Source organism: Sinohyriopsis cumingii, chromosome 18 (genome assembly GCF_028554795.1).
Source record: "Sinohyriopsis cumingii isolate HCF-2022 chromosome 18, ASM2855479v2, whole genome shotgun sequence".
NCBI lineage: Eukaryota > Metazoa > Mollusca > Bivalvia > Unionida > Unionidae > Sinohyriopsis > Sinohyriopsis cumingii.
In genome coordinates this window covers 89,387,147-89,406,882 of record NC_142978.1, presented here as the reverse complement: position 1 = coordinate 89,406,882, position 19,736 = coordinate 89,387,147, and the positions used below count along the sequence as shown (strand labels likewise).

Genomic DNA, 19,736 nt, shown 5'->3' with positions numbered 1-19,736 from the left:
GGTCCCTCAATAGACCAGAAGGTTGACTTTTATGAACATGAAAGTGTTCTTTATGTAAAGTAAATGTTTAAATAAGTAAGAAATTTGGCTTTAATCGACATGTGTGTGTGTGTTCTTTATGTAAAGTAATGGTCCATCGAGTGCTATTTAGGAGAGGCGAAGTATGTAGCTGTGATATATATGTTAAATTAAGAAAAGGGATTACTGATTTGGTTCATTATAGGCAGGGGTACTTACATCGAGGTGTCAAGTAAGATAGATTGTAGACTACCCCAAATGGTCTTGTCGACGCCAATAAATTAGATACACATCCATGCATGCTTACAGCAGATATCCAGTTTATGTATGTTTCAACTAAAATAGATTTAGTCATCCTTGAGACTTCTTACTGACACCAGCACATACATTGTATACATGTACATTCATTCCTACAGACATGTACATTAAACATTTATAGAAGATAAACATAATCTTGTATTGGTAAGTCATGTTGTTATTTATTTTGGGTCGGATTACAAAGCAATTACAGCTTGTGGTAGATGATGTTTGTCCATCTGTCTGTTTGTAAATACGTCTTACATTAACATTCAGGTTAAGGTGTATGTTCAGATTATTCTGTATTGCTCAAGTGTCACATACATTGGCAAGCAGATGTGCCATGTACATCTTTAGCTCAAGATATGAGCACGGTGATCCATATTTCTTTGCCCAGTGATTTGTTTGACCTCCGCATGTATCTCATTAATTCAAAGTTCATATGAAACACAGTAGTCTTGTGTATACAACCATCTTAAGTGAAAGATAATTTACTGTAAGCTACATGGTCTTGTGATTGCGCGTACGTTTGTGTTGAGCTTTTTGACTCTAGATTTTTCAGACATTATTACTTGTATAAACAAATAACTTGTTGAGTCAGAACAGAACAGAAAATAATAAAACTTTAATTATTGAAAAGTAAATCTCAGGGCCACACATAGGTGGCATAGGATAATACCACAACTACTACAATATTATAAGGCGACATCTCTAACATAGGAATATACAAATCACATCACTGGTCAACATTTACAGCGAAAGCGAGAATAAACATTAGGAGGAATTTCGAAACATTTTGTGTAGTATGAACAATTCACGCTTTCACAAATAGCAGAAATGTTTTTATGTTATTTCCTGATGACTAACAATTTTGGCAAGATGTTTGAGAATTTTGTGATTATTGGTAGCAAAAAAGATTTGTTACTTTGCGGTAATAGAAAAGGTTTAGATTCATACCCCTCATAATCCTACATACTGCTTTTCGCAGAGTCGCAATTTTTGTGAAAACGTTGAATTCGCACAAGCAGGTATATATTCAGTTGTGAAATTAGATGTTTGGAATAGTGACCAGTCTAAGTATCCTGTTAAATAATTAGATCATTTTGTATAATAGGCTAGGTTTTATGACTTATCTGAAACTAAAGTTTCGAATCATCTTCAAGGTTATTCCAAAATCTGGTACGATACATTACTCAATACTGTCAAGAATAAGATGCAAATTTTATGTCCAGATTTCACAATGATGATGTCATTTTAGATCTGTCAATTTTTCAAATTCAGCAAGAGTCTTCAGAAACAGTTTTGACCAATTTTAGTCGCCTTTTAAAATTTCAACTAACAAAACTATTCTAGACTAGGTGTTGTTAGCGGTGGCATTAATTGGTTTAAAATCAGCTATCCAGCACATAGTAATGAATAAACACCCAACAAACATGGCCGATTTACATGATTACGCAATTTTAGCTGAAAAATCATTCCTCGCCACTGATAACCTTGATATGTCTGTACTTAATACATTTCTAGAGAAAATTAAACAAATCAAAGATAAAAGTAAGTCAGTCAGCTTAAACAGAATGTTGACAACAATTCATTTTTTCAGTCTCATGTACAAAGGTGTTACGCGATATAAAAACGGAGCTATCAACATTTTCCAGATTTTCTTCCACCTGCTTCATCAATTCAGAATCTTTACTCTCGCAATAACTACATATATCAATCAAATCATGGTATGCTCTACCAGACAGAACCGCAAAGCCGTTATCACATATTTTGTTTTGGTTGTGGAGTATTTGTACATCACACGCAGCTTGTCGAACACGAAATGCACAGTGTCACTTTTGCCCCTCAACATGTTACTTTTTACGAGTATGGTTGCTATTAAAAAAACGACAACAGCGATTCAGGCCTAGCCAGGGCAAACAACCCTGCTGGAAGCCTCTTCGGCTGCCATATATTAACACGGTAGCACCTATTCATAAAAACCTTATTCCTATCCGCGTCAGAGACAGGGGAACTCATGATATGTTCATGCATCAGCCATAAATGAGAATTTCTCTAATGTGTAGGTTCGAATTCATGTCACTAAAATCTATTGAATATTTCTCAGATTGTGGGAGCTAGGGGTGAACATAATAACGTTTCAGGTCTTGTTGAACGCAGATGTTATTCATTTATTTCATTCGTTCTATGTCGTGCCAGCCATTTGGTGATCCTTGGTATCAATAATTTTGCTAAATACAAAACCGTTGTAAATCTTGCTACTCAAACGCTCTCCTTTTTATACAATAGTCATAATTCTAATACATAATCAGTATGGCGTGGCTTATGCCGCGAAGTGTACAGCTACCGCACCTAACACTATCTTTTCCATTGCTTTCCGTATCAGTAAGGTTCCGAAGGTAATCTCTGTTTGTCTTCAACCGTCTCATAGCATGGCAAACTCTGAAATTATTCTGTCTTGCATTATCATGACAGTATTAAAAATAAACTTTATTCAGATTATCAATGCGACCCATCCGTCATATACCCGTCAATACTCTCTTGGCATGTGTGGATGCACTCCATCTACAACCAATTTTTACCATTTACGAGGAGACATCTTCGCATGCCATGGTTCTGATGACCCTATCTACACCTTGGCAGATCGAGCAGATATTTATGTGCTTCGGGTCTGTGAATTTCATTGGATGCGGCAATGGGAGCAAACAACTTGAATGGACTGATTCATAATGTACAATGCAACACGCTTTTGGTTAGTTGGCATTGGGAGGCAACACATGAAATCCGATAGATGTCGCTAGATAGTATTATCGGAACCTTGGCTAACAAAGATGACGAGGATTCTACTTAAAACGATTCAGCGGCCGATTATATGAACACTCAAACAAATCATCCGCAAGAACCAATTAATATTGATCTACATTCCGCAGACTTGCCAATCAACATGAACGTTTCTCATTTCTGAATCAACATATAGATGTTTTTGCTACTAATTTAAATCAATTAAGTCGCATTACTGTATTCGTTCACCGAAGAAAGACACATGGTTCCATGCCAATTAGTTGTCAATCATATCGTGCGTCACCGTACATAAAAATAGGAAATTGATCGCCATGTAGAAGAACAATTGAAACAATTGAACCCAGTTCATCTAGTTGTTTTAGACAAAAAGAAAAATGGTGAATATCATTTCGCTATTGACTGAAGGAAATTCAAACAGGTGGGGGAAAAAACAATGGCATTCCCACTTCCTCGATTAGAAGATGACATTGATGCAGATGGACAAACACAACCATGTATATTCAGTACTTAAGATTTAAACTCTGCATATAGGCAAAGTGGCCGTCAACCTTGAGATCGAACACAAAAGTAGTTGCATAACATCACTCAGTCTTTCCAAATGGAATGCAATACCGTATGGAAATGCATCCGTCACTGACTGTGTTCTTTTGGGTCATATTCTTAGGGTCATACCTTGGTCTACTTGTCTCGCATACATAGATGATCTTATCATTTTCTCCTATTCATTTGAAGACCATCTCAAACATAATGTGTATTTGCAGCCTCTGAAGTTGTTTATCTTGGTCACAAAATTGGAAGGGAATACTCAAGGTTGATGAATCTAAACTAACTTGACACAGTTACCACATTTCATGCCCCCAGAACACAAAATTATGTTAGTAGTTTCTAGGTTTGTGCAATTATTACAAGAAATTGTTGACAAAAGACACTTCGTTTCTTTGTACAGACAATTGCCAAAAAGTTTTCGAAACTTTGGAAACGGCTCTGACATCAGAGTCTATTTAGATTAACATGCAATGCTAGTGGCACCACTTTAGAAAACATTTTGTCTCAAATGGTGACAGATGACTATCACTATGTTATTGACTAGGATTGCTTTTGGAATCCATATTGAATCCACCACACGTTTTAATGGAATCTATGAATAGTAAGCAAATGTATCTACAAGTTATCCAAGGTATTAAATAACACCAAAGGATCCACATTACTATTATCATTTTTGGTTCATTTATTGGTACACGTAAAGAATGCGACCTATATGCCTATCCCAATTTTTGCGATAGATAAGAAAATTGATTTGTCTTAAGTCTCTTCGCGTCCTTCATTCCTTATCACCAGGTTCTATTTTACCGTGAATATACATATTTGGAGCAAATGTTTTATTATTACCAAATATGTTAGTGTAAATTATACTCTTACGCTTGCCTAACGCATTCAGAAACTAACGTACTCTTAATAACTCTCAGAGTAACACATAACATTTCAACTATATGTTTACAGAATTAGTTAAAGTTATTTACGTGTCCTTATGAAAGCAAAACAAATAGGTCATGTGTAATGTACATATAGGGAATTGGACAGATCTGTATGTTAAAATAATAATTAACGTGTTGTTGTATATGAATCCTGTTTGTTTGTATTGTTTCTTTTTTTTTCAGTAGGCTTAAATCTTATATATAAATTTGTTTTTCTCGTATGAAGCCACAATGATTCGGCTGAAATGATCTGGAGGGTATTGTCATTAATTAATTTTTTTAAGAAATTGTATTAAAAGCAGTTATTCTTCTTGTAATTTAAATATATACTATTTTAACGAAGATTGCGGTTCCTTGTGAGAATTGTGATAGCATTAGGATTGCATAAGCGCATTATAACTTTTCTTCCTATATTCTAACCTAGGAAATTCATTATGAATTCGAGAGAGTTGCTACATCAGCAAATTCCTTTCTGCTGACTGTACCAATTCAGTATATATATTACAGCTATCGTTTCGGTAATGACACCTGCAATCCCGAAGAACAGGTATCAGAAAGGGCTGCGAACTCCGAAGTCAGACCAAAACTGAAAAAGTGCAGAGTTAGGCGATCATGTGGTGCAATGCAGCGATGTTAAAAAATTCTTTATTTGATTTAAGTGCACAGTAATTTTAATCGCGCCGCCATAAATAGTACTTTACTAAGGGCCAACTAAATCTGGTGCAGCTTCCGTGTGATCACGTTACCAGAATAAGTCCCATTGATCAAACAGTCACTATCATTCCCGAGATTCGATAATTCCTTTGTCAGTGGGGCATCCCAGGATGGCTGACCATGGGAATCAAAAGCCGTAGTTCTCATATGCTGCAAGCATATTTTTATTTTTTATTTTAGACAATTTTAGATTTCCACAGACATTTGACCCTTAATAGCGTCTGATTGTGATAAATGCGTAGCCAAAATAACGATTGGCTGGATTAGTACCAATATTCCAATTAACATCTATGCCCACTGAGGAATTCTACAATAAATTCCTCTGAGGAAATGGTTGACCCTCCCGCCATTTTTGTTTCACTTTGAGGTCACCAAGTCTGAGAGACTGATAAATTCTTCATAGGGCATAGATGTTGATTGGAATCTTGCTACTAATGCAGCCAATCTGCGTCTTGATACTTTTGCATTGCCACAATGCATGTATTTCGATACGGTATATCGAAATCACACGCATGCCCTCTGTATGGGTACTGTCTGAAGTTGATCGTAACATTCATTCTGTTCACGCTAAGATTATCAAATATCGTGTTGTTGGCCTCCACGTTATCATCGCGGCCTATCTGTACAACATGAAAACAATGGTGCGGTAGCTGTCGTAGTAATTCTCCACGTGTTGCTGATGTCGGTGCAGAAATTGTTTTGCCAAAAAGAAATTTTTTAAGTAACTTACATTACTCCGAGAATACGTACCCATCCACGTTACGTTAGGAATATTAGTCTGATACCTCGCGAATTCTGTCATACTAAAAGAAAGATCGTCTTACGTTCTCTATAACACTATACAAAGGGCAATAACGTTTGCCCATTACCTCCCATTGGCACAGCAAATATCGCTGTTTTTTAGCTGAGTGATATGCTATCGAAAATGCTCGGATGACGAGGATGGTGGAAGGGTTTTTAAGTAATTTAATTGGGGGAAGTATTCCCGGAGAAAAATAATTAACTTAAAAATTTGCTTTCTCCTTCGAATACGTTCCCCAATCGCGTTACGATGGAGGAATGAATAATAGGAGGAGGGGATGCTGAGCATCCGACCTCTACCTCGGGTATCATTCTAAGGAAGATTTGCTGAATCCCCCCATGCGAATAATAGCCCGTTCTCCTAATTACATAAGCAACATAGCTTGAGTGACTTGACCTGTGGAGCTAAGTTACGGTTAAGCAGATGATTATTGAAATCATCTTAGCTAAAAATTTTCATCAGCGTATCCAGCGAAGATAACAGACTGTGTTGATTAATCCAGCTGGTCTGGTGGCCGTTCCGCCACTGGACCTAGCAGATTCGAGGCTGAGTCTGCTTGCCAGCCAACTGCTTCGATTATATCTCCGGTCGGAACGTTGCGTTCAAACGCGGGTCTCACAGAAAATGTTGAAAACAGCTGAAAATTATTATACATAAGATGGCTCTGATTTGGTGAGACGTCAGAGCACATCGAGTGTATAAGCCACGAAGAAAGGACTCTCCGCAAATGTCATGTTTTCTGGCTCACACCGGAAGGAAGAGGTATTTGCACGTGCCACGACTTCTTCCTGTGTACTTCAAGTTAGTGCTTGTGAGCACGAAAATGATCTTGACCTGTCTATGTAAGAGAGCAAGCGATTGACGACTCTTTGATTACCAACAGACGTTAGCTTATTTCAGGCTAGGAAGCCCGATTGAATCCAAAGAAACTTCCAATCCTCCGATCTGAACTGAGGAGAGTTTGAGTCGACATAAAGAGCATGTAGCTCTCTCGCCCTTAATGCAGAAGCTAAATCTATCAGAAAACATGACCTGAAAACACGCCACTTTCCGTCATAAGCCTTCAGAGTGGAGGGTCTTCTTACTCTCGAGATTCTCTGCACCATCATAGTTTTGAATTGTTTGTCTCGCAAGACTGCCCTGGTAAGCGCCGGGCGTTTAGAAGGAAAGGAGGGTCACCCGTAAGAGTGGATGCTCGAGAAGATTTGGGTTAGCCGGAATCTTACTGGGAATATCTATCGATAGAACGAAGAGATCGGTGATCCAGAACTTGTCCCATCTGAAATGGGCTATCATAATCATCTTGCATTCTGACCCAGTAAAGTCTGGATTGCTTTCAGAGTCAGCAAATTTCCACAACCTCTCCTAAAGGATTGACAGTGCATCCACGGCCAACGCTTTTGGGTCTGGAACTTGAGACGAAGGTGGGTAGTTTGTGCTTTCACCTCGTCGCCAAGAGGTCGATCATCGGATGCCACCGAAATGCACAAATCCGATTGAAGACCGATTGAAGGAGATGCGGTTCCGTGTGATGGACGTGATCACTTCTTAACTGCGTCTAGGCCAAGACACGAGTCTCCTGGGAATGTGTCTGATTTGTATGTTGATATGGATATTGTTTCACTAACATAGAAACTGCCAAATCAGAACAAATAGGTCGGGTGATTTGGTGAGTCCCACTTTGAGGAGATAGATCACCACCACATAGTTGTCGGACCTAATGAGGTTCTTTTTCGCCACAGAGTCGATCGTGTCAGAAGTGCAAGAAAGTGATGACAACACTTATTTCTAGGATTGTGATTTGTACAGGCCGTTCCCCGGCTCCTACGTGTTGCTGACAGCAGCGAACGTACTGGGTTTCCTCACTTACACAGGAATGATCGAATCTCGTAGTTCATCAGGAGCAGTATTTGGGGCTACACAAAACGCGACATTAGGATATGGAATGTCCTCACGAAGAGCATCCTCTCCTGAAGCCGTCGTCAAAAGTGTAAACTTGTATGTAACTGAATGAATAATACTGCTTAGAAAAACAAAAAGAAACAGTAAAAAGACAAAATCGGCAGCGGAGAACATGCGCGCTGGGTCAGGCGCGTGGTGCCAAGGTGGATTTATTGGACCACTGCTCGCCGCTACTGCAAGAAGCCTTTCTCCGGGGTTCATTGGAGTTGGCCGAGGCTTAATCCGCCAGAAGGAGCAAAGCAGCGTGTAGAAAAGCATAACCAACAAACGGTGATACAGAGATAAATCAGAGGAAGATAAATCCGGTTAGTAATTTTGACATTGAAACAATGTATAGAAGAGTTAAAAATTTCAGAGCGTAGTTTCAAAAGACACTTTACCATCATCACCCAATTACGACAATGACGAAAAGTGTTTTATCTGGGCTGTGCAATCAGCGCTGCATCCACCAAAATCTCATGCTGAGCCTGTGTTACGCTATAAAAAGTATGAAAACACGCTTAACTTTTCTGAAAAAGGACATTGGAACATGTGAAACTTTAAATAACCTCACAGTGAAAGTTTTTGGATTAAGTAAAGAGCAAGCTTGCTGAGGTAAGAAATTATACACACGCTACATGAGTGAAAAGGTCAATAATACAATAAACGTGTTGTCTTTCAGCAACTACTATGTATGGATAAAAAAAAAGGTTGGATGGTGTATCCGGCAAGCAATGTAGCAAAAAATAAAATAAAAATATTCTTCTATCGCTGTCTTCATGGCTGCATCTCACAAAACAATTTCTCAATGAGCATGTTAGTAACTGCTTAATTGGTCACAAATATCCATGGCAAGAAAAGAAAATCAATTTAAAATTTCTAATTTTATTCATGCAATGAAGGTTCCAATTGTAAATAAGGAGACTTTGAATCATTGATTATAGCAGCAAAACCACATAGAAACTAGTCAGGATTCAAGAAGTCTCAACATTTACTCAACAGCAAACACACACTACCATATACCAATTTGGAGTTACTGATGACAGCTACTCAAAGCCGGTTAAATTGTATCGTGGTAAAAACTCAACTAAATGGTTCTTAAAATATATCATAGTGGAGGTAGATAAATAATGACATTTTACAATAATTCAGCGCCAGTGATGTCACTGGCAAAATAAGAAATAATTAGTTTTAATAATAAATGCTGTTAACTGTCATATCTGTAAAACGGAGCTACCAGGGCAAGAGTATTGTGTCGATGGAGAGCAGGCTCTCGGTCGCTGCAAAGACGTCTGCCATATAACAGGCACGTACGCATTGCAATCTTCAATTTATCTTCTCCAACTATGTACCTTTGGTTTTCCAAGTATGGCGTCGGTTTGGTTGATAAAATCTTGGAATTTAGCATAACTTAAACCTGATCACTAATGTGCTGCTGCAAGCAGATAGTTTTTGAAATTTCCGCAGCGTATGCTTGTAAGGCTATTTTGCTGGACATTGTATAGTATTACTCATCGGCAGGACATTCATGAGATACTGCTATGTCAAAACAAATTTAGAGCTAGAGCTATCAGAAGATCCTGATATGTTTAATTTCACTGAAAAGGTCTTCGAGGTTGAATAAGAGTAATCACAAAATTACGCCGCCGCTAATAATAAAGACCTATTCAATTATAATGCCTCTGAGCTGTCATCATACATTATTTATCCGAATAACAATAATCTCTACGACCATGCCATTAATCGGTCACTGCAAACTGTATGTATTGAGTTAATATGCGAAGAAACCTTTCTCGGAGAAATAGAGAAAATAAAATACCAAAGGACGTAGGGTATTTCGTAGATGTTGATCTGGAATACCCAAAGCATCTGCATTAGGAGCATACTTATTACCAATTCTGACCTGAATCCCTGCTGATAAAAGATGACATACTAATGGGGAACAGCGGGAAATAAAAATTAAGTTTAGAGTTGGTAAGAGCAGAGTGGAAAAACTTGTTCCAGATTTAATGAATAAAAACAACTATGTAATTTTCATAGGAAATCTTAAACAATGCCTGGCAACCTGATTCTGCAGAAAATACATAAGGTGTTAAAATTTTAAGCAGTCACCATGGCTTAAGACTTTCAAGGAGGCTAACAAAGCAAAGAGGGCAGAGGCTAAAACTGATTTTGAAAAATAATTACATAAGTTTATGAATATAATGCCGTTCTGGAAAAACCATAGAAAATATCAGAAAGCGCGTTAACGTGGAAATAGTAAATATAGCTAATGATTTTATCTCTATATACAATAATCACCGAAAATCTAGTTGTCCTTCACAGAAGAAAAAAAAGCAAACCTAAAACTAAATAAGCCAGTTTATGTTGGTGCTGCCATTCTGGATTTATCCAAGCATCTGATGTATAACTTTTTTTAAATAAATACGGTGGGCCTGCTGTTTATGGACTCTCTCTCTCTCTCTCTCTCTCTCTGCGATACGATTTTGACAGAGAATGCTTACGCTGACATATTTAGCAGTAAGGAGTTATTTGATCTATTTGATCACCCTTCAGACAATGGTAATAAAATCTGAGTCACAAGATACAAACAACTCTCATAAACAAAACAAGCCTCTCCGCCGCTTCCCTGATGGAATAAAAATATATGTTATTGGTTACACGGATAACGAGTAAGAACTCCATCACCAAATAGAGACATTTGATCACTTCGAATACTTTTGAGTAATAAAAGGCATTTGCTCGCAAGGGCTACATCGAGCTGGTTGAGTGAACAATAATACGGTAGTAAGGGACAACGATGAATAGTTGCTATTCCTGTCTTTAAAGACATTTTTATTATTTGGAGGGATTGCATTTTAAAAGTGGGCTCTTTGCAAGTAGCCTTCTCAGTTACAAAAGATGGCTTTAAAACACGAAAAGCCCTTAATCATCATTTTCCCTTACTGCTTATCTCAGTCTCGAATTATAGTTGTGAACAAAATTATTAGTAAATTATTTAGCTCTGTTTAAGCACGAAAGAAGGTGCTCTGGTAGCTAACCAGCTGATATATGTTAGAAAGTTTCTTAAAAACTCAAAAATGATTCAGTTTCACTGAGCTGAGACACTATCCATATATCAATGTAACGCATAATTGCACTGACTTGGATTTTTCACTGACCGCTATCCCCTCTCTCAGATTACAGATGGCCCTCCCCTTTGTGTCAGATATTTGGACAGTTATGCTGCATGCACCACCCCAAGGGAAAAACTAAAAAAATAATCGAACACATTGTACCCGATAGGAAAAAGATGCGTATAGTTTAGGAAAGTGGTCTGTAAATCATAACAAACTTCTTTCAAGATTTACATTTATAAGAGGAATGTGACGATGAGATTAGTTTAGAAACTTGCACGAAATAGTACAATTATGAAAAGCAAAATGAATTTTCAAAGCAGAACAAAAAGAACAAACAAAAAACCTAAATAATGTGTCTTGTACCTGTACTATATTTCCTGGAAGATTATCACAATGATCATTAAAAAATCCACCAGAATAAAAAGCAAAATTGCTTCAGAGGACAATGTAAAAGTCAATATAATGTATTGGTAATCGCTAGTGAACTGTACTTTTATAAAGCTGATGGTCAGTATGAACCAGAATTTATATTTGGCGTATTTTACCAAACGAGTATTTTATGGTTGTTATCATAATTCTCTGCCACAGCAGTATAGTTTAGTTCCACTATCTCATTCATCCTATTTCAAAATGTCTCTGAGTTCCAAAATCACGGAACACCATTCCTTCCAATGCTATAAACTCGAAGTTCAAATCTCTACGTCATGAGTGTCGTCTGGCACACAGCTAATAATACCCCGATCCATATTACAGATTATACATAATGATTTTTCTGAGAAGGAAACGTTAGAATAGCTCTTATTGCTAAATATATTGTAGTTTCAATAGAGACTATTATTATTATTATTATTATTATTGGTAGTAGTAGAAGTAGAAGTAATACAACAGCTTCTAAAAGCGTCGGCGATTTTTTAATACGCTCTGAATATATGTCTGACCGTTCATTTATCCTTTACAGCTGGATTGAAATTAGCTCAGCTTTATAGTTATTTTTATTTCGCCCATATTAAAAACTATCGCGTTAATATTCCTTGCTCTTTCCCATGTGTTACTTTTTTGCCTGTGTGGGTTTAACGCCATTTTTCAGCAACAGATAGCCTATACATGACGGCCAGTATATTTGGGGCGGAAGAAACCAGGAAGATCTCGTTAAGAACCGCCATCCCACGGGAATTTACTCGCTAGCTTTCTCACATACCCACGTAGCCACGACTCAAACGCACGCGGAGGTGAGATCTCAAAGATCTGTAAAAACGAAAGGTTAGACTACAAAGCCACCCGAGAACCCTTTTTCCTCGAGGTGGTGGTGCTACATGAGGGAATCACAAGTCACGTGTACAAAACTGTCAACCACAATGTCAATTTTATATATTTTCTCGACCAAGTATATTGAAAGTCTTCAAGGCTGAAAGACACATAAAATATAAACAATGCTTTTTACATTTTGACCGTGTTATGGTATAAGAATGGGTGGGTGTGCAGGGAAGAGGTGTCAATGGTGGCATTTGTGGGATGTGCAATAAGAAGTGTAGGGATTCACAAATAGTTTCTGTTCTTGTTGATGTTAATGCAAGCATTGCAAGTGTTGTTACTTTCAATGGCCTAATCCGGGCGAAAATAGTACTTTCCTTCGGAGTTTCGTGTTGCAAAAACAGAGAGTAAGGGCTGAGCTTATTCTTTGTGCCAATTTATGCCAGTTTAGTTTATTGCCAATTTATGGGGGGCCATTCATGGGTTACCCTTTAAACTTTGCTAATTATGCCATTATAGTTTGTAGCCAATTTATAGGTCCTTTCAAGGGGTACCCTTCAAACTTTGCCAGTTTAGTTTATTGTCAAACTTCAAACTTCGCCAATTTATGTGAGTTCCATCACGGGGTACCCTTCAATGAGGTTTTTCTTTGTAGTTCTGGCTATATTTATTCCTGGCATTTCCGATGCATTTCTGACTATATTTATTTCTCGCTATATTAATGCTCTTTACCTTTACTGTTTATTTTTAACATGAAGGGAGTATGAAGTGTTTTCCTTTCATGGTCACATATACACCACCCCACCCCCACCACCCCAGCCCGGTGAATTTCTTGATGCCAAACGAAATGCTAGAAATTCAGAAGGTTGTCCGAGAATTCGTCAGCGCAGTATATGTACTGATCGCTGATAATGTTCTCCTATTGAGTTTCGAGCGCTTGGGGATCGACCCCCACTTATAATAACTTGATTGTAACCCAGTGACAAATATGCCCAGCACCGGGTTTGACCGCACGATGATTAACAATCGACATGGTACGCCCGACGACGTTTACCACTAGACTACTGCGTGTTCGATGGATATCTTATAAAACTTAATATATAAAGAAATACCTGCTGGCGATAAATCATTAACTTTATATGCTGACTACAGATAATTTATAACTATCCTCGCACTTGAGAATGGCTTAAATAAAAGATATAAAAATCGGTGTTATTCACAGAAAAAAAAATATCTGAACCACACTTCCGCTATGTATATTTGTAATCACCCGGCTAAGTGCCTGTTGTGGTCTGTGAGCCGTGTGTTATATTTAAGCGTGACCAGCAATGTTATTTACAGAAAAATCAATAACCTTAGCTGCGGACTACAGATAATTTATAACTAAGTGTATGTCTGAATCAAAAGATACATAAGTAAACCAAGTGTGTGTTTTGTAATGCGATCTGTGTGTTATTTATAGCTGTTACTAATCACAGGATTGGTTATTCTAAGTTGCGGTCAGAAGAACACTTTCCGATACTTATTGTTGGTTAAGAAAAAGTACGTTACATTTATATACTCACTAACTTATGAAGTGTAATTACATTGCTGTAGTAGTATAATAATGGTTGATCCTGTACAGCTAAATAGGCTAGAGAAAGACTTAATGCGATTAAGAAATATTCTCCAGTCCGTGATTCTGTCAAACAGCAGCTGCAACAACGTCAGGAGGTTCATGTGGAATTTAGAGGGTTCAGAACAATTATTAAACCAATTGTCGAACCAACCAGAAAAAGTGTTACAGCAACTGGGGCGACAGAGAAAACTCTTGAGACATTACCTGGTGATATTGCTGGCCGTCTTCAACCCTCTCCACCACCAGGTCAACCACCACCCGAGGTTCAACCACCACCACCAAGAGTTTACACCGACATGATATATAAATTTAACGAGGAAGGTACTGTCGCTATGATGGTTTAAATCCAAATATTTGACTTTGCCTCGCTTGGGCCGTATAAAAAAATAAAACCTGAACATAATAAAAATGTAAGAAGCGTTGATTGGCATAAATATATATTTCGCAGTCATTTTGGTGTTTATCAAATCAGGATGATGATGAAGATTTAAAAGTTTTTAGCGGGATAGTAGATGAGCATACTGAACAAAATAAACAGAAAAGGAAAGAGAGACAGTAAAAATTGAAGCGTGAAATTGAAAACAGCGAGAAAAAAGGAAAACAAATGAAGTGTAAAAACTACATGTAAAACAAAAAAGGAGAAAAGCAAAGCTAAGTGAGAGTCACTCTGGTTGCGCTCTCCTGATCATCAACCAGATCCGCACGACAAACCACCTGAAGGAGCAACCGGAAGTGGACCTGCCACTCGTGATCGACGTCATAAAAACAAACTTCGCCGGTGATTCAATATAAACTTTGTCCACATAACTTCCTTGCTTATGTTGATCGACTAGAAATTCTGATTGGTGGAAGACGAGCCGGCAATAATTCCCAAGAAATCATCAGCAAATAAGCTGCTATTTGTCAGCGTTTGTGTACCGGTGGAATCATGGAAAGCAGCATTTATCGAGCACTGATTGATGAAGTTACCGACGATCACTACAGTGATTCATCAATTAGATCGGCGAAAATGACATGTTATTCACCGTTTATTCACAATGATAGCCCCAAAAGCTATTCCGATTGCATAACAACATGGCATGAAAGCCATCGAAGGTGTTCGTGAGAAGGGTATTGGCACTCTTGGCGAAGTGGCTGGTAAAGTATTCTCAGCGATCAGGGACAGACTCGCACAATTAGTACGACGAAAACCGGAGCAGAATAGGAAGCATTTCAATGCAAGCAATCCAGTAAAACTGCCCAGCAACAAAGTGATGACAGGAAGTATCAGTAAAATAATAAATGAAGCTGCAAATGAGCGATTGAAAGAATTATCTGGAGTGCCGTCACTGACAAAACAACAAGCCTCCCAGAGAGAAAATAATATAACCGCAAATCTGATAGCGGGAAGTGGCCTGACTCGGCGGTCATTTTAAACAACAAATACTATGATAATATGTTTAGAGGTGTATCTGATCCCGCATTTGACATGGACACGCCAGTTCTCAAAGATGAATCGTTGCATGAATATCAGTATTATTCTTGTGATGCTTGTGTACCTGACGCACGTTGGCCTAATCGAGCTGCAAATTCAGGATACAAGCATATATATATTTCTTGCCCGCCGATGCATTTATTGAGATCGAAGGTCAACTTTTAGAAGCAGATAATATAGCATACAGAATTTTAGATCGAGCTGGTTTTGTTAATAATGGTGTTATGGCGTTGTTTAACAGTGCCACGTACAGCATTGACGGAAAGTATATTGAATCATGTCTTGAAAACGTCGACGATGATAAGGCGATATTGGGTCTGGCAAGATATTCCGATGATTATTCGCGGTCTGATCGTCCGACAGTGGTTTTCGGGAAGGATGCCACTGATCATTCTGAGAGCAAAAACGTGAGAATGAACTAAAATTGAAGTCGCATTAATGAATGAAAACTTTCAACCAAGGGATCGCATCATGCCGATCGATGTTAAACGGTGAAGAAGCATTTTCATGTGTAATTCTACTAACACACATATTTGGATTCTGGAGAAATGTCAGGATGGATATTTTTGGTGCTAAACACATCATGGTTTTTGTCAAAAAAGCCACCGAGAACGACACAGCCTGGCATCCTGCTGGTTTTAATGATGGTAAAGCGAGACTGAATGACAAAAAATTAGACCATCAGTCGTTGAAGAATAATGGCTGCTCTCTTTTATGGATAGCGGTGGAAAATCAACGCTGTCGTGCATGACGACAGAGCGTGTCCAGAGTAACGTTGCTGGGCTGTTTATGTGGCAGATAGCACCTTAGCAGGGAACATCAGCGCCACGACAAACATTTATAGAGTTTCAGGAAAATGCCCGAGTAGATTCACAAGCTCGAAATCCAATGGTGTTTTACACGCTTGGGGTTAGCGAAGTTTCTGTGAGAATAAATGGACATCAAGAACCATCCAAAGAAGTGTTACTGAATTTCGATAATAATCACGTTACACGTGCGTATCATCGATTGATGACATTCATGGGGCGCGGTCAGAATGTTGGTTCTGGTTTGCAGATATATCACCGGGACTTTACATCACTATATTCGATGTACTATTTCTGGCTGAAACTTGATTACCACCTGGTGGTTACTAAGCAATCTTTGTTATACTATTGGACAAAACAATGTTACTTGAAGGCCAGGGTGGACGAATGAGAATCACTGATGCGTCCGTTGAAAACGTATAAGTGTTTTCCAAACATGCAAGTCAATGATTCATGATGCTACAATGTCATATCATCATGTAAATGTTACTCTGACACCAGCTCAGGTTAAAAAGTTGCAATCGGCATCAAAGAAGAGTTCTGGGGCAAAATATCTCTGAAATCAGCGGCGTTCAAAGACCCAAATAAAGTATCGCTAACTCAACGTCAGCACAAACACTACAATGACGCCAAGAAATCAAAAATTGGCGTTCAACTTGATTTTTATACGAATGTGATCAGCGATACAGCAAAGCCGGCTGTATATATCCATTAGGCCTTGTACAGCTTGTTACTACAGAGCACAGTTTGCTAGGTAATGTATTCATCGCATGCTTCTTAATTTAATAGTCTGGTGTAAAAAATAACCAAACACCTGACGACACTCACTCCAGCATGAAAGATGGGTCTTGGGGTTTTCTTTGTGTGAAGCAACTAGAACCGTGTCTGACCCAGGCAAAGGAGGGAAATTCCGGTCGGAGTCACCAAAAGCTACCTGGAACTTTCTGAAACGTCATAGAAGTACTATCGATCAAATCTTGCCTAGTTGTATAATTTGGGCTATCCATAACGTTCAACTCTCTGTCAGCCTCAATTGTACATAGAGGCAAACTATTCAGTTTTCTTTTTTAAACATTTACCGCCCAGACTTTGATTATTTCGCTTCAGCCTTTAGGTCAGACTTCCACACGGCGCACGCAAAACATGGTTATGATGGTTTTGTACTTGTTGACATTGGTGATCACATGGAACATCGTACTGTTTCAATTCAGTAGCAGGCGTACTTCCACTCCATTTAACAAAGATTTGTCTTGAAAAGACATGTCCAAATGCAACCGACCCATCGTTCCTAAACCGCCCTTTTGTTTGCTTTTCTTCTGTCATTTGTTGAATCTAACATTGTGGTCTGTATCAATGAATTCCATGTCATTAATCTTGTCCATTAGTGTGATAATGAAAGTTTACGATATTTGGTATTTAAATAGGCTACGATCTTCTATGTTTGTATTAAAATAAATTACGCGTGTTTGCATCTCAACCCGGTTATTGTAATCCATGAAAGTGAACAATATGCCACCATAGAAGAGGATAAAGTCATAGGGGTATAAAAGGTGGTGATCTATATTGGCAACCAAGAAAACCGCTTTTATCACCGCTATGATTGTCGTGATACATACAATGATTGTTTTTGTTTTGAAAGAATTTACGCAACTTATACTGTCTGCGAAATCACTATCTTATAGTTCATTATCTGTGCTTGGAGTTGTCAATGATTTTCCATTTGTATCGACCGCGCAGGTGCCTTAAGTGGTTAATGCGTCCATCTCGGATACGGGATGTCGCGGGTTTAATCAGTTCGTGCTATCGTCCGGTATACTTTATTGGAAAGAATCTCTCCAACGTGCGATTAAACAAATTGCGGTAAATTGTGACGGCGAAAATGATGAATCACTCAATAATTGTTTTACTACTTCGTCTGTTGAGGTTAATATAGCGCAAGAACAAATATCAGTGACGTCCAACACCAATTGAATTTCACGAAGATACATCACGGTCTTGCGTCGACTTTGGCCATGGTGGTTAATGGAACAGAAAATATAACTCCGTCGACATGATCTCGGTTGAGAACGTTTGTTTATACGCTAAGGCGTTTCTAGGACTCGCCGATTGTAATAAGTATTTTGAACAATTCGGTCATCCAACACACAAAATAACAAGAGTTGCGATAAATGGTCAACTTCCCAGATACGATCTTACCGGATTTGCCAAAATTGAATCATTCGAGTTTGCGTCAAATATTCATCCGGTTCTACATGCCTGGTTTAGTCGACATTTTAATAAACCAGATACAAAAATTAATCTCGATGCCTGCTGAGCAAAATATCAAAGTGGTTGGGCTCCAGTAGTCTGTTACGGTATGTGTTAGATAGTGACATTTTAACGTCGCTGACTGTGACATCTGCGATAATTTCATTTAAACCACAAAAAATGTGTTTGGTCACCACGCGATGATAAAGATATTTGCAGAAAAGTTATTGGTAAATTTACTCTAGTGTAGTCATCTGATAATCAACGCGGTACTAGATTAATAATGGACCAAGTAAAACTTGATGTTGTGATTGCAGATACAACATCGAGAGGAGTATTGATGTAGCGGCAAAGTGCGAACACGCGAAATGGAATAAAAATCAGCATGATAGTTGGCTGCTACTACGGCGACTCACTCTGTTTACTCTTTTGAGATCTTTGATGCACACATATTTGTCAATAAACCTGTCATCGATGATTAATCGGTTTTTCAGCGGATGCTGCTAGATTAGCCACGGATTCATTTTATATAAGTCAATCGAAATTGGAGCTTTTGAAAGCACTTATAGACGCCGATGCTAGCTGGGGTCAATAGAAAATAACGCACCTGCAAATACGTCATTATTCTAAATCGGAAGATGTTAAACCAGTCAGCGCTTATTACCGAAATGATAAAGTATCAGAACCATCATCTTCACTGTCAGTGAATTATCCAGTCACGAGACATAGCACGATATATCTTAAGAGTCCTGGTGGGTCTGATAAAACAATACGTGCAATAAATTTGTTTAATAGCTCTGACATAATTGTGCTAACGCCAACTCACTGTCTTGCCAAAGAGATGAAACTGAATGGTGTCAAATCGTGCATGTATCACAGTTTCTTTAGATGGCGAGGTAATGCGTGGACGCTCAAGCGAATGAGGCAAAATATATACCGAGAATAGTTTTTTGGGGTGAAAATATGTACTGTGTCCAAATATACATTGATAAAACGTCTCGCGACATACTGTCGTCGAGAAACAGGGCAATTATTATGTGCGGCGATGAAGGACAGCCACCTCCGTTTACACGTGAATATCCGCATGATTGGCTGCGCAATTACGTTAGCCAATTAGAAGAAATATTGTATGACCATCGATCGCGCGATGAAACATTACGACAATTGAAATC

The 19,736-nt window shown here is 38.3% G+C and overlaps 1 protein-coding gene across 1 annotated transcript in view; it reads right to left on the bottom strand.

The window, feature by feature from the left end:
• LOC149777405 (uncharacterized) overlaps positions 1–19,736 on the bottom strand; it is a 59,430-nt gene that overhangs the window by 2,859 nt on the left and 36,835 nt on the right. The window lies entirely within an intron of this gene.